Source organism: Equus asinus, chromosome 21 (assembly GCF_041296235.1).
Source record: "Equus asinus isolate D_3611 breed Donkey chromosome 21, EquAss-T2T_v2, whole genome shotgun sequence".
Classification (NCBI taxonomy): domain Eukaryota; kingdom Metazoa; phylum Chordata; class Mammalia; order Perissodactyla; family Equidae; genus Equus; species Equus asinus.
In genome coordinates this window covers 97,282,448-97,307,764 of record NC_091810.1, presented here as the reverse complement: position 1 = coordinate 97,307,764, position 25,317 = coordinate 97,282,448, and the positions used below count along the sequence as shown (strand labels likewise).

Sequence of the window (25,317 nt, the reverse complement as noted above, 5' to 3'; positions counted from 1 at the left end):
TCTTTCACTGTGATGCCGGGGCGAGGGGTGCTTCCTGCCTTGACGTAGAACGTCGTGATGAGGCCGCACCAGGCTCTTTTCTGAACTTCGCTGTGAACTGTCAATGACTTGAAGGTTTTGTTCTCTGTTGTGGAAACACATGTGCACAGATAGTCTAGGAAAACACAACTGTGAGTTTGGTGTTCTGACATCAGTGTGCTCCCTATGATTTCTATTTCATCCCCTGTCTGCCTACTCCCTCCTTTGGCCCAGTGCATCCCGTAAGCCCCAGCGTTGAATACGTGTCTGGTCCGGGGTCTCCTCACCTCTACCCTTCCCCTAGCATGACACTGGTATCAAAGTACATCCTGGAATACTTGTACTCTATGTCAGATGCAAGTCTCGACCTTCGGCCTTGACTCTTACTCTGACTGCAATTATGTGTGTGGCAACCACAAGACATATAAATTACTCAAGAAGGATCTCATCTGGAACACACTCAGAGCCTCTTTGTTCATGTTTTAGACATAATTTTACCATCGTCAGTAATGGGATTTACCAATTTGGTAAGATGGAAGGATGAATTTTGAAAGGGGAGATGAAACCTATAGAAGCAATAGGCTCCACTTTTTGTATTTCTGAGAGGCCTACTTAAAAATCACGATTTCGCCACTTACTAGCTCTGTTGCTCTAGGATGTTGATCTCTGAAAGTCTTGTTTCCCACACTGTAATGTGGATTATTACAAGCTATGTCTTAGGAAAATGATGTAGGTGATAGCCCTGTTAAGTGCCCCAAATAAGGCAGAAGCGAGGACGTGCCGTTCACAAGTGAATTTAGTGAACACATCCAAGAATGACCTGTGCTGCTGGCAGCGACTCTAAAGAACAAATGTCGTTTTACTGGACTCTTAAAAGCTGGCTAGTTAGACACAGTGGAGACTTAAATGGTTCCCGTTTGTGGCAACAATAAACTTCACGAGCAACCCACTTATGTCCACACGTTCCTGGCATCTTTGCAGGCAGGCAGAACCTTGTGCTTGCTTCTGGCCAGTGAAGTGTTAGTTGGGTGACCTGTGTGGCTTTAGGGGCTGAAGCTGTGAGAAAACCAAAGAAGACTCAAGATTTCCCAGCTCCTCTTTGCTATGCAAGAATAACCAAGATCACTGGGTTTAGGACAGTGCAGCTACGCAGTGGGGGAGCCTCCCTCAGCCTGAGTCGCTGCCTGACCATGTGAAGTAGAGGCCCCCAGCAAACTGCAAGGAACGTGTAGTGTGAGCAGGGAATAAGCCTGTGTTTTCTTAATCTATTAGGATTTAGGGCTTAATTTATTACAAGGGCATAAAGTAGCCCATTATGAGCGATAACCTGGTTTAGAGTGGCCGCATTTTCAAATGTATTTTCCCTTTTGAATTGTTAAATTTAATTAGTGGATTTTTGTTAAGAATTAGAATGAAGTGCACTGGGATTTCCAAATTAACAAAATTATAGAATAGGTGTTGCGTGTCATCCTGTGTACAGCTTTCACACAGCATTAACACGCTCAAGGTCAGTGAAAAGGAGGGGTACGATCAGGAGAGCCTATGAGCACAGCAATGACACACACACTAACTCTGACAGAGCAGGCTGATGGCTAAACTTATCATGATTATATTTTGAGCTCGCCTAGCACTTGGTCAAGTACTCAATTCACTGCTTATCTTTAGATGAAATTCCAGATCAAAGTGATGTGAACTCAGGGGGAGACACATCTAAGACAAGCACATTGAACTGTCAGTGGACTTGAACTTCAATTTGCAAGCAGTTAAAAACCTTCTTCATGGAAGCAAAAAGGGCCCTCAAAACATCCATCATAGTCTAAGATAAAATTTCCATTAATACCTAAAGAAGCCTTCAAAGCAGGCCAGAAAAATTAATTAACTGAGCATCAGAACATGCCTATGAACTAGGAAAAAACTATTTGTCCCCATTTTTTAGGCCAGGAAAAGGCAGTGAGTAATAACTAGTTCACATGAAGATAGTTAATTTACTAGTAAGATGAATAGGCTTTTGATTTCTATAAATTAGACCCACTAGGGTCTTACAACTGTGACTACAAATACTTACAGCACAGAAGATATGCATGCTGACCAGCTTGGAGAAGCTTGACCTCAGAGCCCAGCCCTGCTCCGCTCATTCCCGGGGTGGCCTTGGACACATCGACTTCCGTGCAAACAGGAGCAGTCATATCTCAAAAGGAGGCATGTGGCATCGATGGCGATGTAGGAAAAGCATTTCACGCAGTGACCGACCCACTGGAGGCATATTGTAAATGGAGCATTTCTTCCTTTAACTGCCATTTACTCCATCAAGAGAACTAACGCATTTACTTCTGAGGGTGCAAAAGCACCGAAGCTGATACTGTCCTTATAGCCTCTAGGTAACTCGCAGTTGATACTGTTCAGAATGTGCACGCGAACTATTTATTTAATGAATTACACTGTTTTGGGGGTCCACCAGGTTTTCTCACTCTTCTCGTATCTGATGTAGAGCCTCTGAACCAAAAGGAATCATTTTCAATTTACTGAGGATTAAGACAGACGCCTGATTGGAAAGTAACAGTGTGTCTGCAAAGATGCTTTAGAAATTGTCGCCACAAATGTCTTTGTTTAAAAATATTAATTATAGACTCAGGATGTCCATGTAAAGAATCCCCAAAGGTCCGATTCCTTCCTCGCCGCATTGTCGTTCCGGAGACACAAGCTAGACACCTCCCATTCGTGAAGCTACATTTCCATAACTGGTTACTTTGGACACAATGCTGCGTTGTGGAAGGAAAAGCATTATTTTTTCGACAGAAGCCATCTACTTTCAGTAACAACACATTAGGTAAAAGAATTCAGTGGCATTTTGTTTCAAGCTCTAAGGATGTTTGAAGGCTACATATATTGTAATGACATTATAATTTTCACTGGAAGGGAAATTTTTATTTCTTTGTCTAGGATTCTTCCTGCCTCTTTCTTCCGTCTGTTGCCCCTACATCTGTTCTTGTGAAAATTTGTTTTAGTTTTGTTTCCTATAGTCTCCATGGCAGAGGTGAGATTGAAAAGTTCTTTAACATAAAATGCCACATTGCAGAGAGAGATCACAGGGTTATGTTAATTCATAAAGAAGATTTGTAATTTGTGTCTCTTGTCTCCTCTGTGGCCTCCTGCCTAATCACACACCCTCTTTGGCTGACCTCAAACTCTTCCTCCCAATACACTGTAATTCTCTAATAGAGCTCTTTCTTTATAAATAGAAAGCAAAGCTCTTGTCAAACAATACAGACGACGCTGCGGTTGTGAAATCTGTGGACATCTGGGGACCTCGGAGTTCATCTACTCCAACAATTTTTTCTCACACCGTGAAATTGAGACACAGATCATGATCATATCCAAAGACCAGCAGCCAACAAGGGGCAAAGTTAAGGTTCGAACTATCTTTACTTTTGGAGAAAGAAACAAAAACTGTTTGCAGATGAAATGATTCTATATAGCAAGAACCCTAAGGACTCTTCAAAAAAAAATATTAGAACTAATCAACAAAATCAGTAAAGTTGCAGCATACAAAATTAACATCCAAAAATCAGTTGCATTTCTATAGACAACAAGTGATGGCATGGAAGTGTTAACTAACCGTATTGTGGTACTCATTTTGCAATATATATGTGTATCAAATCATCACATTGTACACCTAAAGTTACATATACTATATGCCAATAATATCTCAGTAAGGCTGGAGGAGAACAAGAGAAAGATTGAGTTGATTGGGACTGATCATAAGCACTCAAGTGTCTGCATAGGCGGTAAATGTGATATCACGGTCTCCCTCACATGTGACATGCTCTGCCTTACATGCAGATCTTGGTCAGGAATACTGAAGAACGTGGATGGTAAATATATGCTCTTAAGTCATCCTTTTTAACATCCAGGGAGATCTCCGATTTTGTACACTCTCAGTTGAACTCAGCAAGAAATTTCGTATTGGGCAACCTCAAAAGCAGTGGTTTATGTAACGCCGTTTGGGTCAAACCAATGACAGAAGACTCCTAATTTGCTTCATGTAAAACTTTGTGTACAATTCACTGATTACAGAAAAAGTGTCTTGTTCAACCAACCGATTCCATATCCTTCTTACCTGCCAAGAAAAATGGCTTGAATATTCAAAAGTTTCTCAAGACTGAATGCATCTTGCAGAGAGTGTGTCTAACATTTGACAAATTTTACAAGATGCTAATTTGGACCTCAGATCTCAAGACCGCTTGCAGTTCTGTTTTTCTGTTATGCAAAGCTGTGCTGTCAAAGTAGATTCTGAACACCTGGGAAACATTCCTGGTAGGAGGCAAAGTTCTTACTTGCAAGCGGAACTGAATCTATATTTACAACATGAGATGTGTTACTTTCATAATAGGTTGTAAAAAACAAATAAGCAACCCTTATTTTATATTTTAAAATATTTAAAAAGCTTCTCTCTCTCAAATAAAACATTTCATAATATTAAACAAAAAATCAGATGTTCTTTGGTGATAAAGAAAGCTACATAGACGAATTCAATGTGGGCAGTGGAAGTTTTATTTAAGTCTGATAATGTACTGTGACTATCTCAAACAGGAATAGTACATACAGTAAAAAGAAAGATTCTTTTTCTCGCCCTGTGGATCCTTTTGTAATAAAATATTTTTCTTCTTCATTGTCTTTTCACTTCCATTTACCACTCCACCCAGCATAATCTGGAAAAACATATATAACAAAATGTCAGACAAGCTGATAAATGTGGAGTCGATTATGTGTATGAGATTATGCTCTGTGTTTTCTTGATTGCAAACCATGCTCTCGAGTTCTGCTAAACATTATCACCTCCCTGCCTCATTTGCTCTGGTCCTATCACGCAGCTAGGAATCTGATATGTTTATTGTGGTTAAGCCTCTTCTTTAGACTCGGCTCTAGGAAACGTGACTTTGTCTTGTTTCCTCTGTGTTCCAAGATCCTTATTTCTGTCACTTAGGGACTGAAGTCTTAACTATTTCTAGTCCTAGCAAATGTTCTTGCTCTGAGCCTCAGGTCTCAGATCAAGGTCCCTGATGGTGTCACGGCTCGCGGGGCTGTCAGGTTGTCCCCCATCTCTTCTCACACCAGATGCCCGCCCCACAGAATGGGTCTGCAGCTGCATGCCTTCAGCTGTGATGCCTCTGGGTTCCTCCTAGGTCACCCCAACGTCACCCTGCTGTAAGCTGTGCCAAGATCTTGGCAGGGTGGGACTTCAGATGTGTGAACTGCCGACTTCCCACAATGAAAGCTGTGGTGGAAAGCAACTCATGCATTGCTCTTTGTGCTGTTTCCGTGGAGGACTAAGAAGAGGTAGGACTTCAAGGACTCCTAGAAACTGCACCTCCTCCCCCTGCAGGGCACCTGTATGTGGGGGGGAGGCTTCTGACAGAGCAGGACGTGGAGGGTCCTGTGCTCCTTGAGGGTGTGCTTCTAGTCCTACGTCTTACGCACGATTTGTGGGCTCCCCCACCCGCAGGGTCCTGACCGACCCTCAGTGCAAGCAGGTATCAAGACGTGACTCACACTGTTTGAAGAAAAGGGTTCTTTTTCTTATTTCATGCAGATGTGATGGCATGTCTGAGAGATATAATAAATCATAGTGAAATGACCACCTGTCTACAAGCCACACAGATTTTGATAATAAATGTTCATTATCTAGCAATAAGATTTATAACAAACTTACCTACACACAATTTTAAAAAATCAAAGTAATGGAATAATGGGAATATAAAAGAGAAATAAAAAGAGAGAAAAACATAATAAAACAAAATGTGCTTCAATCTGTAAATGTTTGGGCACAGGTGTACTCAAGATCTCATGAAGCAGTTATATTTCTTCTTATATCTTTACAATAAATTTGTCTTGATATAGGATACGTAAGATCAAAAGCCATTCCTTATGGGGTCAGGGTTAAGGGTGAGTGCTCTAATTATATAAATAAACAAAGCCTAAAGTTTGGGTAAGTAATTGCGGACCAGACTTACTAATATAAGGGAAGGGAGAGGCCAAAAGACCAGTAGGGACGACAGGCCAAGGAAAATTACAGACGGTCACAGCAGGGAAATGAAGGGTGACCACAGTCGAAAGTGGTCTTCTGGAGCTGCGTTTGAAGCTGTAGTGTCAAAATTATCCCCCTGGTTACAGCCCAGGAGTCTGCCAGAAGTGGTCTATCTGACTTTTGACCTTTAGTGAAATGCCTGATTGTATGTCACTTGTTTTTCTTTTGGATTTCTTACTGCTTTTGCATTCTATGTTCTGGATACGCTTCCTTTGTTTTTTTTTTTTGCATGTGTTGCAAAATCTTCTCCCAGTTTTTGGCTTGTCTTTTCATTTGCTTTATGATTTTTTTTGATGGACAGAAATTCCAATTTTATTTAGTAAAATTGATCAAACTTTAAAAATGATATCAATGTTTGTGCCTTATTTAAGAAATCATTCTCTTCTGCAAGGTGATAAATTCTTCCTCCAATTTTTATTAAAGTTTAAAAATGTTGGCTTTCCTATTTAAATTGTGACTCCATCAAGAACAGATTTTTGTGCATGGTACAAAATAATCAACTGTCCCCTCACCATTAGCTGAAGATCATTGTTTCCCCTCCGATGGGCAATCCATCACTGTCATGCCCGGGTATTACACATGAGTAGAGCTATGTTTCTGCTTTCTGTTCAACTGCATTTGTCTGTCCAGCTCTGGAACAATGACACACATTTTAAATACTAGTTTTTTTTTTCTTTTTTAATACGTCTTGATATTTTCTAGGCCCCTCAAAGGATTTGAGAAGTATCTTAGCAAATTTTGGACGTTTGCTTTTTTGGACACATTTTAGAATCTACTTATCAAGTTTCCTCCTAATATATTTTTATTTATAGAAGTTCTATTTGACTGTTTTTCAGATCTGTCCTGTCGTATTTGATAGTCTCTTGTTCCTAATTCATACTTAGAGTTATTCTTTTATCTCTTTAAATATATTAAACGTACGTCTGTCGTTTGGTTGATTCTATCATCTGAAGTCTCTGTAGATCTGATCCTCTGTCTCCACGGGTTCATCTTCATGTTCATTTCTTTCCTTACTGTGCGTTGCACGGATCCAGGACTGGCCACAGTTGCGTCCAGCACAAAGTTGGGGAAACGAGACATTGTACTGATTCTCTGCAACTCCTCAGTTCCTAGGCTAAGATTTCTCGGTGTGTTTTCTAGGTTTTGTTTTGGATGTTTGGTCATTCTTTGTTCAAATTTCTATATGCCAAAATAACTTCAAAATTATACACCATTAGGTATGTTGTTTTTCTCTCTTCTTTGCTGTGAGACACTGCAGAGCAGCGGTTAAGACTATAGACTCTATTATCATACTAGCTGGATTCAAATCTGGACTTTACCACTTATTAGCTCTTACGTGTGCCTCAGTTTCTTACATCATGTTAGTGTAAATTTGGGTCAGTGGTATACTGGGCTGTTGGTAGTACCGAATGAGCGAATGCACGCAAAGCGTGGTGGATACACGTAAAGAATGCATGGTGCCTAGCGCCTGGTAACAACTCGGTGAGTAGTTCTTCTCATTAGTGCTGCTGCTCCTCATGTACAGGATTTGTGGTGCCTAGTACTGTAATGACGGAATGGGTATTCATTATCATTAGCTCTGCTGTTCCTCCTTTAAGCCCCAGTGCTGAGTCTTTCACATACTTGATATCAACAAGGGCATGGATTGATTGACAGGTGCTGCATGTCTGACTGTTGCACTAGTGGTACCTGTAACCCTCTCCAGAAAGTGAAGATGAAGTGCTGATGGGGGAAAGGTCCAGTATACTCACAGGGCACAGACAAGGGAGGCCACGGGAAGGCAGCAGAGGTGCGCTGGTGTGTGATGGCTGCCTCACCTGATGATTCTCTTCGTCGTTCCCAGCGGGTCTGAGTGCTGAGCAGTGGAATTCATCAGGGACAATCACTAAGGCTTCTGGAAAGTACATACGTTGTTATGGTAATTTCTGCTGTATTTTACCCTTAAATTCAATCTCAGAAGAACAGACGAATCGTCGTCATCATCTTTTCCTCCCTTAAGCTCCATGGAGATAAATTTACAGAAGCATTTCCAGTGACAGATCCAGAAGGAAGTCTTTTGGAAGCGTGAGCACAAAGACACACAAGCCCCAGTCTGAGGTTAGTTTGTTCAGCAGATTGGGAGAGCAAGGGTATGGTTTAAATGTAATGAGAAATGTCCATTGTTTTCCTTAGCCTAAATTTAAATTTTAGATGGAGTTAAACTTGAAACTGTAATTTAAAAAAACCTTTTTGTTTCTAACAGTATCTCTCTCCTGACATCTCCTTTTTGGATCCTCCTGAGCTGCTGTCCTTATTCCCATCGTGTTTGAAGCCGTAGGTCCTCACTGAAGCAACAAGGTTTCCACAGTCCCACTTCCTTTCAGCGCTCAGCCCAGCTGGTAATGTTCTTAGGGATTATCATAAACTGCTACATTAAAATAATCATTAACACCTTGAATCAGTCCTCTCAGTGTAATATTATTCTGAATTGACTAATTAGTCAAGGTGAGACATTTAGCACATTGAATTACTTTTACTTAGTTTTATTACTGTTAATGACTCAGCTGAACAATATTTAAATCCTTTTTTTAAAGGAAAAAAATCTCTGCAGATCCTTAAGAGTCTACTCAAATTTCCAGTTTTTAAGCTTACCATTCTGGTTTGTACTAAACTCATGCCTGTTGCACACATTGCAAAGAGACATGCAAAATAAAAATTTTCTAAAGATGTTTTGTTTGTGAAAAGAGGATTAGAGAAGGTGAATTTTCGACTAAACGCATTATTCTTTATTAAGATAAATATTTGCATCACAGGTTGATCTTGAGATTGAGAAAGAGTTACTTGAGAAAACAGACTGGCAATAGGACGAGGAAATTTATCAGAGTGATTTCGTGATGCGTACTGATCACGGTGTACTCCAGGGACCTCTCTGAGGAGTTCCTTCAGTTTTCACTCCATGCTGAAATAAGAATTTTACCAAGACTGGTCCAATTTATCCAGTGTCAGTCCATGGCCCTCCCTCATGTCTCCTGCCATCCACCTCAGGGCTGACCTGTACAAAGAACAGGCCGTGGTAATTACCTCCCAAGGTACCCCAATGTGGGAAAGGAGTGTTTTTTAAATATTTACTGCAATCTGCAGTAAGAAATACGTTTTATTTCTTAACTGTGTACACACATATATGTGCAGTCACCTACGCAACTGAAACAAAATGTCAAGAAACAAGGCACACTTTCACTATTTAAAAATGTCTAGTATTTCTATTTTATTTTCATTAAAAAATGCTGGTTGGGACACACTAAATTAATTTGATGACCCATAGTTTGAAAAATGCTATTCTAAAAGATGTTTACATAAGAAAAAATATATAGATATATTTGATGAGGAAGATTGTCCCTAAGCTAACATTTGTGCCAATCTTCCTCTATTTTGTACATGGGACGCTGACACAGCATGACTTGATGAGCGGTGTGCAGGTCCATGGCCGGGATCTGAACCCTTGAACCCTGGGCCGCCAAAGTGGAGCACGTGATCTTAACCACTGTGCCATTGGGCTGGCCCCAAGAAAAATATATATTTAAGTACTAATTTGTTTTCCCTTTCTTAATTAATTAAAATATATCGTTGCCAATCAGAGCATAAAATAATGAGTATTATCACATTAAGGTGATAAAACTCATTCCAAAACAAAGAAAACTCTCATTTTCATTTCTGTTATGTTCTGTGAAATAGTAAATCATCTCATTGACCAATACTTTCTCTCCGGACCCCAGGTTTTTAACTATCTTCCTGTCGGTTGTGGGTGAAGGACTCATGGGTCTCCCTATAGTTGGAAAAAATATATTCACCCAACATTTATAGTTTACTTATAGCTTTGTATGCCTTGTGTGAACAGTTTCTGACGTCCAGCTACAAGGCACACATGGAGAAAAGAAGTCTGCAGAGGAAGAGTCATAAAGAAAAAGACAAACTCCTTACATTCATATTGTATGTATCACTTTTTTGGGTTGAAATGAAAGTGAAAATACCAATCCATCTCTTATGTATTTTGGGAAGAGAAGTTACTGATGATCTGACGACGCTGAAGGGGCTCTTATTGAACCAGTCAGACTCAGTTATTGGCTGTTTCATTCAAATTTTGCTACTAGAGGAGATGAAATTGACCCCAGGTGTGGGAAGTCCTTCTCACAGGTGGGTCACAGGGCAGCAGAAGAGAGCAGGAGACCAGATATGACATCCTGTCTCAGGGCTCATCCAAGCACTTCTAGAATTCTCTCTCCTTTTTCTCCTTTTGGTTTTAACTTTTTCAGCAAAAAAGAAAAAGCTGATTTAAATGCCTAAGAGACTAGAAGCTTAAAACCAGCATTATATTAGGTAGGTTCACACAACAAATGGCCCTGTACCATTTTGGATGAAAATCAAAGGAAAAGGTTGAAAAATTGCCCTTGACCAGAAGTGAGAAGGGAAAGAAGGATGCCTCATGGAGTCTTTACTCTTCCACTCCCAATAATAACCAACATCACCTCCTCAGTAGTTACACCCAGGATCCATTTGTCTGAAGAAATTCAATTTTGAGAGTGTGGAAACATAAAGAAGAAGGAGAATGTTTAAACTTCACTGAAATAGCTTGCAAATTATGGGCAGTATTTGGTTAGGAACCAGAATACCCAAGATTTTTCTAGGATATTTATACAAAAGGGTTTTCTTTTTTTGGACTTTCTTGAGAAAGTACCATTTAAGGTTGACATAATTGATATTGACTTTCTCATTCTATTCAGCTTGGGCCTATGGAATAACTATATCATGCAACATATGAAATACAGACAATTTTCCTTCCACTATAATGGAAGTTTTCAGAGTTTCTGAATTGATTCTAAATTTATACATTTTTAAGAAAATGGGAGCTTTCAATGTTTCAATTTTGTAAGGCTTGCCATGAAATGGAATGTCCTTTCTCATAAATGTGAAAACAACGCAAACATGAGAAAAAAATCACACGAATCCTTCCGAGGCATTGCAATTTTATTTTATTGATTTAAATAAATATGATAAAGCCCAGTCACTTTAACAAGAAGCTTCCATCAGGGACTTCTCACGCTGAATCTCCTGGAACTCTGTACTGTGATGGGGTTCAGCCTTGACACCAGGGATCCCTCTGTTGCAGCCTTAAGCCTGAGTAGTTCTGTATTACTGTGCTCATGGTCACCGTTTAATTAGGATTCCTCTCCTGTCTTCTGTTCTGTTCTCTGCCACGCCCTCAACCTTGTGAGGCTCTTGCTTAATCCACCTTCTCATTACTTACTCCTTTCTCTGCTGAACCTTCCAGTTCTAGCTTCTGGAACTCTTATTCCACACTAAACAAAGTACCCTAGTTGCTCAACATTTTTCCCCCAATACAGTTTTAATTTTTGTTGCCCTAGCTAAGCCATACTCTTCCTTGTGAATACAAATGCGTCTGGAGCTCTCCAGATAGAAGTATTCATCCACTCAATTCACGAAGTGGCAGGTTGAATGATGCCCTCCCCACCCCACCCCTCACAAACGTCCACATCCTAATACCCAGCCTCTGTGAATGTGTTACCTTACATGATAAAAGAGACTTTGAACAGGTGTTAAATCATGGATCTTGAGCTGGGGGGATTATCGCAGATTATCTCTGTGGGTCTAATACATCACAAGGGTCCTTATAAGGGAGCAGGAAGATAAGAGTCAGAGAGAAAGAAGTTACAAGGAAGGAAGTAGATGTCAGAGAGGAGAGAAGATGCTGTGCTTCTGGCTTTGAAATGGAGGATGGGGCCGTGAGTCAAGACATGAAGGTGGCCTCTATAAACTGGAAAAAGCAAGAGACCAGATTATTCCCTAGATCTTCAAGAAGGATTGCAGGCCTGCCAACATCTTGATTTTAGCCCAGTGGAACTGATTTCAAATTTCTCACCTCAAGAAATGTAAGATAGTAAGTTTGTGTTGGATTAAGATACTAAGTTTCTGTGATTTGTTATATCATCAATAGAAAACTAAAACACCATTATTAATCGACTTGTGTGGCAAAAAGCTTCCCCCTGTGAGGTTTACAACACCTGAATACGCATCCTTAAACTCCTAATTTCTTGTCATAGTCCTAGAAGACTCTGGCCCCTGGCTCTTCTCCATGTTTTACTTTCCCATTGCCCAGAAACCCACTCCCTGTGTTCTGCTCTGGATTTTGTCTCCAAGAACTGCTGTTTCACTTCTCTCTTACCTTGCCTCACTGTTCATCCTGGAACCCATGGTTGATCACCTGAACCTCTCTTAATTCCCTGGGATCTTCATCATGCTGCTACATCTCTCTCGTAAGTCCTCAACCTAGAATTAATCTCATTGTCTTCCTGTTATATCTGAGCTGTGAGAATTGCTAGAATAAAATTCCTCAAATATATAGACTACTCAATGCAAATTCATGGTCTCCACAGGTAACCCAGTCCTTTACACTGGCCACGACTCATTTTATGTGGCTGCAAACAGCTTTGACTCTCGTTGCCATTAAAGACTGTGTTAAATTTTTACAACTCTTCTCAAGACTCTACAAAAACTTTACCCTTTTCACTTGTGCAGGTGACCTTAACTTTTACCATATAGATAAACCTAAGATGAGCAAATGTGAGTTATCTCCACTCAGGGCTGCCTATAGAGTACATAGGGCCCAGGGAAAATAATTTTTTGCAGGATCTCTATAGGTAGAAACAGTTTGATTTTTTTTAAAAAAGTGTTACAGAATTAATGGAGCCATGTGAGGGTTAGTGATGATTGATGAAGATTTAGAATAGTGGGCAGAGAAGAGGCATCTGTGTATTTGCTTATTGTCCAATCAGTGCATGAGAAGATTCTTCATACTGTCTGGCACCATCTCTTCTTGTTCAGGTCCAGGAACCATGGCTTCATATTCTTTATTATTAGACGAGCCATCTCTGGTTAATTTCATATCTACCACCATTAGCAAAAGGTAGCAGTACTGTTATTACCCACAATATTGATCTTAAAACAATAGATATCTTCTTGCCTCTGCAGTTCCTGGATACCGTTTATTTAATTCTGGTTACATGATTACTCATGATGCTACATCATCCACTGTGCCACCCATGAATACTAGCTTCCGATGACTTTCTTGAAGGTTATTTCTGTGCTTTGTTGACGATGACCACAAATCCAAATCTTACCATAATTAGTTTTCTGGTTATGTTAAATTTACTGTTCAGAATCTTATAACATGAAAATAAAACAAGACATCTTCCAAGCATGTCTTTTCTTGAACTCTTCAGGTTATATTCAATGCATTCCAAGAATGTGATCTCCTGTGTTGACACATCCCTATCTTCCACATATCACCACAAGTAAGGAGAATAAGTGAATGATTCTTGAGTAAAGCAAGTGGAGAAGTCCATTTCACATAGGGACTATCCATCCCTCTTCCAATACAACTTAAGACCAACCAAGGAGGGCACAGCATCACCATGTCAATGAGAAGCACGAGAGGCATTGACTGGATGTACCCTTTTACGTTATGAGCAATGGTCCTGGGAGCCTTTAGAGGAGACAGGTCCAGCCATCGCCCAAGGACTGCCTGAAGCACGACATGGAGCCTGTGCAAAGGGTGGGTTGACTGCTCCGAGTGCCATCGGGGGAAGGCACAGAAGGTAAAGGATCTGTGCTGCCAACCCCAGAGCCCTTGGTTGCCAAAGACTACAGGTGAAACCACAAGAAGAACATGGATGGGTCCATGGTTCAAGCTCACGTGTCGATCATCCCCATGAGTAGTCCAGAGCCCTGAACTTGTCCTGTGTCTGATGTGAGTGTCAACGAAAATCACTATGCCAGTGCCATTCTGGCAGCCCATTCTCACACAGTCACCTAAAAAAAACATACTGTGCCAGCCAGCCAGAGTAATCTACTCACCCAGCCACCTTCCTGAACTGGGACTAGTGACAGAGACCAGGGCAACCCCAGAGGCATAAGTTCCAAAGCTTTTTGGGGCTTTTGGTGAACTGTATGCAAGGAACAGAGTCAGAGAGTGTCCTGAAGGGGAGAAATAGGACGCAGGGCCCACATCCTCTTAGATGGCACTGCCATTCCCAGTCCCAGGCATCCAAGGGGATTTAGACAATTTTGAGGAAGGTACTTCTGTTGACCAGGAATAGTGAGGAACGTGGTCCCAACCTGGGATGCCCTGCTGATGGCAGTGCTGTCCCTGACCAATTCTAAGTATTAGAGGAGGACTTGGAAAATTTGGGAAAGGCATGCTGAAGCCTGGACAGGCAGAGGCCCAGGTGGTACATCCACTGGCCCAGGCCTGAGGGACTTACTTCCTCCAATGCCCCTTTCACCCTTTCAAAATTTGTTCTGTCTCGCCCTTGCCACTGCCCCATAAACATCAGGTGGTGAACTGTCCTTCTTTCCCTGGAGGTCAACTGCTCCATCTCATTTTGCTCCATATCATTTTCTCTCATCTCCTCCAAAACCTCACTCCATCCATGTTTCTCCTCTCTGCTGTCGTACCTGCAGCTTCCCCTTCTCCTCCCACTTTGCCCTTCTCTCCCAGCTGGAAGTCTTTCCTTGATTGTTTTCTTTCCTGTTTCTCTCTCTCTTCTGTTCAAACACTCTTCCTGAAAGAAAAATCTGTACTCACCTTCCCCCTCCGTTTTCCAGTTTTTCCTCAAGTTGCTGCGAGTTGGGCTCCCTCTACCCTAGCCACACAGACCACTTCTTAGTGACCAACGTGTCGTCGAACTCAATTATATCACTTCATTAGACACTGCCTTGTGGCCTTCTCTGTTGCAGTTCAGACTGTTGGAAGCCTTCTCCTTGAAATTCACTTCTTCTCTAACTTTGTCAACTGCTCTGTCTGTTCTTTTTTGGTTTCTTTGTGGGATTCATTCTACTAACCCTTTGAGCCTCTGCATTTGCTACTTGTCTTAGTTTTCTCCTCCGACCTAGTAGATGACCACAAAGTTGGTTTAAAACAACCCCCCATTTATTCATTTCTTATCTCACAGTTTTGTGGGTCAGAAGTCCAGGCGTGGTTTAGCTGGGTCCTCTCTCTGGTTCTCACAGGTTGAAATCTGGAGCTGGCTGGGCTGTGTTCTTTTCTGCAGGTTCTGGGGAAGAATCTGCCCCCAGGCTCATTCAGGTTGTGGCCATTTCAGTCCCTGTGGTCGTGGGTGGAGGTGCCTGTTTCCCTGCTTGCTCTCAGCCGGGGTCGCTCTCAGCTCCCCGATGTCGCCAGCATTCCTTGGCCACTTCTGCCACAAAGCCGGGAACAGAGAATTTCTTTTCCATTGGATTCCCCTCAAACTTTAAATATCGTGCACCAGGAAGAGCCCAGATGATTTTTAGGTTATATTGTGTTAGAATAATCTCCCTACTTTAAAATCAGTTAACTTGAGATCTTAACTGCAACTGTGGAATCCTTGTGCTGTATAACAACCACCAGAGCGGCATCTCATCGTATGCATAGGCCTGGCTGCGTCCAATGGGAGAGTCGTTGAACATCTTAGAATTCCACCCACCACTCTGCTCGTCCACCTCCGCATGCTCTTCTGGACAGTTTCAATTGCCAGCTATAAACTCGTGAATCTCCGATCTGTATCTTCAGCCCCGATCTCCCCGCTAATCTTCAGGCTTCCAGGTACTAGCAGACCTTCGGACGCCAGCTGTTTCTACTTGCAAATCTCATAGCCACTTCCAGTGTAGCATGTTCTAAAACAAATGCATTCTACTTCTTTATCATCGACTCTTCCTGCTATATTCTCTGTCTCATTTAATTTATCAAATCACTGAAGCCAGAAATCTTAGTGTTATGGATACTCTTTGCTTCCATTTATCCCACGTATTTGTGCATATACATACATATATACATTTTGTAATGTGTGTGTGTGTGTGTATACATATATCTCACCAATTTAACTTTTGCAGTATTTCTTCCACGTCAACAGTGCTCTTACGTGAATATTATACCTTTTCTTTGAAATCTAACATACGTACACAAACACGTGCACACACACATATCATAAGTGTGTGGCACCATTAATTTTAGGAAGTGAACACACTCGTGTGACCAGCACTCGTGGGTATGCATCTACACAATGGGGAGACCAGGTCTGGATCCCAGAGGGTTCTGTGGGATGCTCCTAGTATTTCTATCTCCACTGCAAAGGACCGTTACAGAACAGACGAAATGGAGAATCACTGATTCAGACCCTTTAGACCCTTCAGGCATGAAGATGTGGGCCAGTCTACCCAGGTGTGAACATCTGCCACCTGAGGTCTTGACTCTGTGTGTGTATATTTGTATGTATTAACTGTTTTCTTTTTTGTCTCTCTCACCTGTGACTATTTTAGATAAGATTATTAAAGGTGGTTAGCTTTAAAATTTAGCTGTTAGGTAACAGAATATGCAAAAAGAACTGTGACTAAATTTGAGGGGAAAGTAACAGCACCCAGAGACAGATACCGTGACTTCAGGACATGGACGCAGTGGCTGTTAGGACTTGACGTGTCTGCACTTTGGGGAGAGGGCGGGAGTGTCTTCGTATGCAGGATCGTTGCATTTTGTCAGGTCAAAATGAATCGTTTTGTCATTGAACAGTTGTTTACATATGCGTAGAAGGGCCCGCAGGGACACTGAGTGGTCGGAGGGTGGCCCCTGCTGTTGTTATGTGGTTGTATCTCACTGCCAAACCCATCCTTCAGACGGAGTCTTGTGGGGATGGGACCGTGACAACCTGTGTCTTCCTTCTCAGTGGCTGTCTGCTAGACTCTGAAGTAGGCAGCGCCAGACGGAGACTGAAGGTTGGCGGAGGGAGAACGGATTTGCTTTCTGTCCTCTGGCATCACAGTAGCAACGACTCTGCTGTCTGATGATGCTAGTTCCAGTGTGCAGTTTTGCTCATACTTCCTAAAAACACACTCACTGTGCTCTCTCCTCATCCAATACATGCACATTCCCTTAGCCACCTGGCACTCTCCTCTTTCATATTCAAATGCTTTTGTATGCATATATTTCCATTTCTCTTGGGTAACGTCTAGGAGTGGGGTTGCTGTATCATATGGTAAATACATGTTTAATTTTATAGGAAGCTGCCAAACTGCTTTCCTAAGTGTGAAACAAAGTGGTTTTACATTCCCATCAGCAACACGAGAATTCTGGTTGTTACACACCTTCACCAACACTTGATTTTGTCAGTTTTTAAAATTTTAGTCATTCTAGTGAGAATGTGGTGGTTTTACTTTTTTGTTTCCCAAGTGATCACTGACACTAAATACATTTTTGGCCCTTGTTAGCCACTGCGGCATCTTAGTTTGTTAAGTATTTCTTAGAATCATTTGGCCATTTTTTAAATTGAGTTACTTGTCTTCTTATTATTAAGTTGTAAAAATTCTTTCTGGATAATAGTCCTTTGTCAGATGCATACATCATGAATATTTTTCTCTTATGTACACCTGACTACCTATCCCTCCATCTTTTGTCAATCTATCTTTTCTGATACATTTCAAAGTAAATTGCAGACACCAGTACTTTTTCCTAAGTACTCCAGCATGCATACAATTACTCAAGTTCAATATTTGTTCAATCTTTTTACTTTTGAGGGGGAGTTTACATACACAAAAATCAAATTCCAAGCAGACTATAGATCTAAAAGTGAGAGGCAAATACGAAAACACTTCTGTAAGTAATACAAGAGAATATCTTCATGACATTTGGGTAAAGAATCATTTCTTTAACAGAATACAAAAAGTCTTAATTATAATGGAAAAAGATTGTAGGTATTTAGTAAAGATCTTTCTATTCATTAAAAGATGCTATTTAAGGGATAAAGAGATAAGTCACAGAGCAGACTGAGATGTCTGCAATAAACATACTTAATAAACAGTATGTCTCACAATGATATAATAATTCTTACCAGTCAGTAAGTAAAAGATGGACAAATCAGTATAAAATAGCACAAGTCTGAAATGGGCGCTCCATAAAATAGGATATCTAATGACAAATGAAAATATTAAAATATGTCCAATGTCATTGACAATTAAAACCACAAGGAAAAACTTCTAATACCCACCAGAATAACAAAAATTAAAAATTAACAGCTACGTTAAATGTTGGTAAAGATATCGAACAATGAGAACTCTAATATACTGTTAATCAGAGTACAACTTTTTACAACCACTTTGAAAAACTGTTTGCCATTATCCAATAACATTGAACATGTGCATACCCTATGACACAGAAGCTTTACTGCTAGATACATATCCAACAGAAATATGGGCAAATATGCACCAAAAGTTATGTAAAAATTGTTCATATCAGCATTATTTGTAATAGGCCCACATTTGAAAAACCCAAATGTTCATCAATAGTGAAGTAAATAAATTGCATATTTTCATACAATGGAATACTAAACATCAATAAAAATGAAGCAATTATAGCCAGGGGAAACAACACAGATGAAACTCACAAACACGATGATTAGTGAAAGGAGACTTATACAAAAGAATATGACTTTCCCAGAAAGTTCAAAAAAGGCAGCGGTAACTGATGGTGCTGAGAAGTGGGAGAGGTGAGAATTGAGAGGAGGCACAAGAAAGGCTTCTGGAAGGGGGGGTGGTCCTGTTATATTCTTTAATCTGGTGGCAGTTACATTATGCACATGGCAATAGTCCATCAAGCTGTCCCTTATAACTTATACAGTTTTATGGAGCTATTTCATTCTTCAAAAAAGAGTCTTTTTTTTAAATAACTGGTTATGTCTTGTCCTTATTCCTCCTCTTTCCCACCCTTGGTCCTCAAGCTTGATTTCTAACGATGTGCCCCTGCTTTTCAGCGCTTCTCTCATTGTCCTTTACACTCCAGCCACCCTGGTTAACCTCTCTTCCTTGAACTCACACAGAATTTTTCCACTTCTCTGCCTTTGCTCATTTCCCACCCCCGTCCTTCAAACAACCTCCAAACTGTCGCCAGCCATTTTTCAAGTCCCATCCCAAATGCCAGTTCCCGCTCACAATTTTCCTGATCCTTCCATCTCAGCATGCCTCTTCTTTCTCTGAAACCCTATGCTATATTCCGCTTCTCTTTTGATCATGATATTCCATTTTTAATAACAGTAATTGCAATATTCTCCCTGTCCTATCTCCCATCCAAATCCCAATTAAGGGTGAAAGTGTGGAAAACTGTGTGAAATAAAAAAATGTATGGACTTGGCATTTAAACTAATTGTATGGAAAATTTTAAACAGACAGTAAAGTGTAGAGAATGGTGTAGCAAATTCCCATGTACCCATCAGCCAGCTTCAACAGTGATCATAGTTCTGGCTCTGTTCAGTTTTTTTTTTTTAAAGATTGCCATCTGAGCTAACAACTGTTGCCAATCTTCTTTTTCTTTTTCTTTCTTCTTCTTCTCCCCAAATCTCCCCAATACATAGTTGTATATTTTACTTGTGGGTCCTTCTAGTTGTGGCATGTGGGATGCCGCCTCTGCATGGCTTGATGAGCGGTGCCATGTCCGTGCCCAGGATCCCCTGCAAAACCCTGGGCCGCTGAAGCGGAGCGCACAAACTTAACCACTCGGCCACGGGGCTGGCTAGCCCCTCAGTTCAGTTTTGAGTCCCTTATTAGCTGAGTGACCATGGGCAGCTGAGATGGAAATTGAGCTATTGCCCATATAAATGGACATAAAATATGCAGACAAGGGTAAATTTGGACCTGGGCATGGTTATTTGTTCAATAACATCTCCTTAGTTGGGTACCTGAATTTCCACTTGACATGTTTTAACTTTAATATTATGTGTCAAGAGTTTGCTTTTAAAGTTTCCTGTCCTTCCTTATATATCAGAGTCCAAATGGTTACCAGGATTCATAATGGGGTGAACAATGACTTTGGTCTCTATTCAGTGTAATTTTCACCCTCCCTCTCCTGATCTCTTCCTCTCTTCACACCTTCTCTCCTCCCTTCCTTCCGACTTGTTTTCTGGGGGTGTATTTTCAGTGTTCAACTCTGAGGAACACAACACCCAGGAATGTTAAAGGTGATGAGACTTCAGAACAATAAAGTGAATTTCCCACTCCCATCGCTTCACATTATCTGTGTGTGTTTACACGGTGAACAGCAAGTGCAAAATACAGGGCAAAATACAAAAGTGGACGCGAGCCGTGGGTTCTGACACACCAAGAAGCTGATTCGTAAGTGTCTACAAGCAGGTGGTTTTTCTGTTACTACAGTGAAGACTGCCCACGGTGAAGAAAGACAAAATCCATGTTACATTAGAGCTGAGGAGTTTGGCACCTGACAGAATGGACAGAGAACACTGTGTCTTTGTGGGGTCCTTTAAAAGAGCTATTCATGCGTTTTTAAACATATACCTTTAGGAAGTAAGAATGCATTGTGGGAAATATAAATCAGACTTTTGACAAATTAAAGATGTAGGATCTTAGTTTTACTATCTAGGAGATAAAAAGAGTATTTTTTCTCCTACAAATGAAAAAAAAAAAACCATGAAAAGTAAATGTAAGTCTGATAGACATTAATCATCCTTTATTATATCTGTTACTGAGTAGGTGCACAGAGAAACATTCTTCTCACTTTGCTTACAGTAGAGTTTTTCCATCAACATAACAACAACCACACCCCACACAAACACAAACTATGTGAGTAATAGTTATATAACAAACTCTATGGGGTAATAAACAATTTTATTAGTTAACAATTAATAATTTTAAGTGATTAGCTTCTTTTAGAACACTTGAATATTAGAGTGAACCTTTGGGGTTTTATGAAGGGAGGCTAAAGGAGCAGAGTGATAAATAGTAGTTAATAATGTGTTTTCCGTGGACCTGTAGGATGCCCAGCAGAACGGTGGTCATCGAAAGTGTTAAATTGCAATCCACGCAGGATGGTTTGGTGCTGGGTCAGTGCAGAAATATACGTGGCACCTGTGCTCCTTGTTAGCGTTCCTGAGATGCCTCATTGTTAATACTCAGCACATGTAGAGAAGCCTGTCTTTTCAGCACAGCGTATATTTTTTCCTTCCAGTTATTTTCATTTTCTGCTGAACCCTGCTGAGGAGGTTGACATTTCACGCCACCCAGCCAGTGACTCACTCACACATTTTGTTTTGTCCACACTGGTCTGGTGACTCTTGCCACCCCTCCTAGCACAGTCGTTATTCTGGCTCACACTTACATCGAACGTTCAATTAATGTCTGCCCCTTCCATCTACACTAAAGCGAAACATTTGCACAATCATTTTAACAATCACACTGCAGATCATAAAGATAGGCTACAACTATTAAGGCACTATGTGTTCCAGAGGAGCAAAGGATTTCTGTGTTACATTGTTGCTAGGCACGGGAAAGACAGGCAGGCGACTGACGGGGAGAAGTAGATGCTGTTTAACCCAGCCTTTTCAAAGAGCGTCTCTGAAAACAGCAGGCATAATCATTTCGCATTTAGCACATTTTAGTTTCAGTTTATTGTTTGCAATATCCTGTTCCAATGTTTATTTACTGGACTGCAGGTTAATTAAATGAAAATGTAGTTCTTTGCAGTCTTTAGTGAAAAATTAAACTATTGTTTTAAATGACATCCAAACAAGAAAAAAACCCCTATATTTTAATATCACGTTAAAAGGTATATACAAGCTTTACCTATAGATTTATATTCAGTGTCTAATTTCTCCTCATTCTTTTTTCATGAAGACAGTTTCGGTCCCTTATCTTCCCTGGACTCTTTAGCAGTACAATTGTCATTTAAATAAACTTTGAATTTCTGAATCAGCAATCCACGGTTTCTTTTGATTCCTAGCTTCCTGTGCATAATAAAGCAAGGATGCTATCTTTGCCTTCATTGTCAATCTCACTTTCACCTGTACTTCTTCTCTTCCCCATCTGTTAGCAAGCTCTTAAAACACATTACATTAGTAGCAGCTTACTGTGTAAACTTTACCTTGCAACCACTCTAATCCACATCTGCTTTCCTTTATGGCTTTATCGAATGCAACCAGTAGAGACAGCCTACAGCACGTTCATCTTATTAGAATGGTACCTACTATTTAGTGTGGATGTGCTACATCTCCTCTCAGGCACCCACAGCCCTTTAACCAAACATTACCATTAGCAGGTCCTTAACCAAGTAGTAAAGGCAATAATTTGTATAAGATCAGAGAGAACATTTTTTTCAGGCTTCTTTATTCCTAAATAATAGCACAATGCTGGCACTTCCAAAATGAGAAAATCCAACCATCATCCACATCTTTCCTGAAATATTTGATATTTCCAGCAAAGTAATTTCTCCCCAAGGAGGTTAACATAATAGTATGCATAACTGGTATTAATTGGTATTCACCAGTGCAGTTAAGTAAGGCATTATATGATAAGACTATAGCTGAGAGGACAGAGTCGCTTAATATTTTCATCACTCTTTGCCTTTTCTAAACAGAGGGAAAGAACACTTTCAGCTGAAAGAAGTTCCAGTAGTCTCACCCTTCAGGGTTGGAGAGATGCACCTTCTATTCCAATTAAGCGTGGACAACGTGGTGCAAAAGGTCAAATGAGAGCATTCAACAGATGAAAGAGCACCATATCATCCATAATACAGCGGTATAAGAGTAAAAATTGGGCCATTCAAAATGGAATAAAGTTCAACTGGAACTATTCCAGCCTGTCTTTAAAAAAGCAAATGATGATAAGAGAGAGGAAAAAGGGATGAAAACTTGCCCAATGAAAAATGAGTGTGCAGTTGGGACTGGAACTGTGTTTCCCAGCAGACGAACGTCCAGCCAGGTAGGCGCTCTCCAGCTAGCCTTTATCACGTGTTATCATTTCTTCATTCTGCATCGTCAGTTTATGTCGTCTTCAATGTAATGATTTATGTGCTAATCCAGATAAAAAGTGCTGTTCATTATTTCAACTATCCCAAGAGTTTATTGTCCAATTAACCAGCTATCCACGAATTTCAGAAACGCTTGGAAAGGTCTGCCTCTTGCTTCATGAGAGTTTTCTGTTGGAGTGGAAGGTGAATCACTGGTTCCGCCCCAGACAGGGACCTGTTCTAAGGGTTTTGTAGCAGATTCTTGCAGTTGTATTTCATAAGTTATTGGGCAAGAACTAAGCTTGCAGCTATTAATGGAACATTTTTGTTAGTGGATCTGCTTTACAGGACCAGCAAGTGAGGAGAAGGGCAAGTGAGTGGAAGCTATCACTTTCAGAAAATAACGAAAGCTAATGAAAACGGTGCGGGTGAGCAAGGGGCACTCTACATTTCTAAAACTGTATTTGCAAGTGTCACATGTTGCATTTCCCTCTTGAAGATTCCTAATATGCATTAGAATATCAAAGGCTCTGATATTAAACTTGCCTTAGCCTAGAAATTTCCCAAAATTTGCTTGGCCACATAATGCTTTCTTTTCACCATGCACTTATAAAATATCCAGGACCTTATGTTTGCTCCACATATATTTGGGGAAGAGTATATGTTGTCATTTCTGAGAATCAATAATAATGAGGAGGGTGGCCAGACGGAAGCAGAGGAAAGCAGCTGGCTGCTGACAGACTAACCACATAGGTGGGCTGGAGCACAGCTCCCGAGGCCTGAATGAGAGTGATGAACAGAGAGCTATGCTCTGGGCAGAACAGAAAACAGCCGGCTGTTCAAGCTACATTGCTTGACCTTTGCTCACGTCCTGGATGGAGAAATGCAATGCCCGGGGGGAGAGGTTGAAACTAAAGAAACGGATTTGAACCTGTTGCAGAAATTTGTAATCAGAGGGCACTTTATTGCTCAAATAACTGTTCCAATTTTGACCCACATTTTTCCCTCGAGTGTGGGTAGTACTTGTACCTCACTGCACTAACGTTTGTCCCTATTTTCTCACTGTCCCCAGCCAAAGCAGTGGCATGTTTCCTGCAGGCATTATGCTGAATGTTTTGCATGTATTTTTTTCATATATTTCTTGTAATAACCCTAAGCTAAGTGGGCACTATCACTGTCTCCATTTACAGAGGAGAAAACTGACACACAGAAATGTCACAAGGTTGCCTGGTCATTCAGTGGTGAGGTTGGGATCTCAGTCAGATTCTGGGTGTACCTTAGACTGTGCTGTTCTGCCTAGATGTGCAGGAGGGAGAGGAGGAATTAAATACCTTTGGTCCCAGGTGTCTAATGTTCACATACTACGGTTAAATCAGGATACTGGTAGCCCTCAATCTCCAACTACTTACTCTGGAACTCTAGTCTCTACTCAAGACTTCTCTACCTTCTCTCAGCTGTTTCCAGATGACCATTCCGATAATCAACTATTTTCTCAGTACCTCTCTCAAAAGCAAGGAGAATGGCTGTCTCCTGACTCACATGGTGAGTGGAGCCTGCAGTGTACTCAGTCCTGAGTTTAGTGATGTAAACCATCTGACTTGCTGACATGATTCTTTCCCCTGGCACAAATTAGCTGGATCTAATGACTTTCCATATCCACTGTCGTTCTGAACTTAGCTAACGATATCAGCTCCTCTCTGACTCTTAGGGTTTATTGCTGCATCCAGCTTAGCATAGAATCCTTTCCTTCTGATGGTTTCTCTTTTAACATCACTAAAACCTTATTTCTTTTACCCCTTTCTTTCTGAGTTCCACAAACATACCTGTATATTCCTGAACCCCAATCGTAGATAAGACATAGTTCAAGAATATCCCCATCTGGGGAAAGTTTCTTAAATCCACTATAAATCAAAATTTTCAAATTGATCTTTGTAGGGAGACATGTCAAGTAATATGGCAGATGTAATTCATTCTCACTTCTTACCAATCCAGGACTCTGATACACAAACAAGTTAATAATTTCACAGTGGAGGCCTGGAACTGGTTCATAGTGGCTCAGGAGATCATTAAATTTTCCAAAATTTTGCAAGCCAGTTGCTAGCTTGAAATCAGCCATGGAGAAGTGTACACAAAGGGAAATTGGCAAATGCTACAAGTCAGTGAGTCCCCCATCTTCCCTATCCTCCCCCAGAGAGCTGCTCATGGAACATTTCCCCGTGCACCGCTGCTTCCCATCTCTGTTACCGAGTGCCAGTAGAAGTTGGGGGCAGGCTCTTAGTAAAGAGGAATGTTGAAAGTAGGACGAATAAAGAGAGCCCCCCACTCATAAATTCAGCTGAGGAAGTTCTGAGGAGCCGCAGTTCGTTCTAGGGAGTCTGGGCTGTCTTTCCACACGGGTCCTTAC

The 25,317-nt window shown here is 40.9% G+C and overlaps 1 long non-coding RNA gene across 1 annotated transcript; it reads left to right on the top strand.

The window, feature by feature from the left end:
• Positions 1-5,066: 5,066 nt before the first annotated feature.
• On the top strand, positions 5,067-8,582 carry LOC139041473 (uncharacterized). Its single transcript, XR_011496668.1, has 3 exons — positions 5,067-5,355; positions 8,061-8,200; positions 8,346-8,582. It is a non-coding gene; the product is annotated as an uncharacterized lncRNA (long non-coding RNA).
• The last annotated feature ends 16,735 nt before the right edge of the window (positions 8,583-25,317 follow it).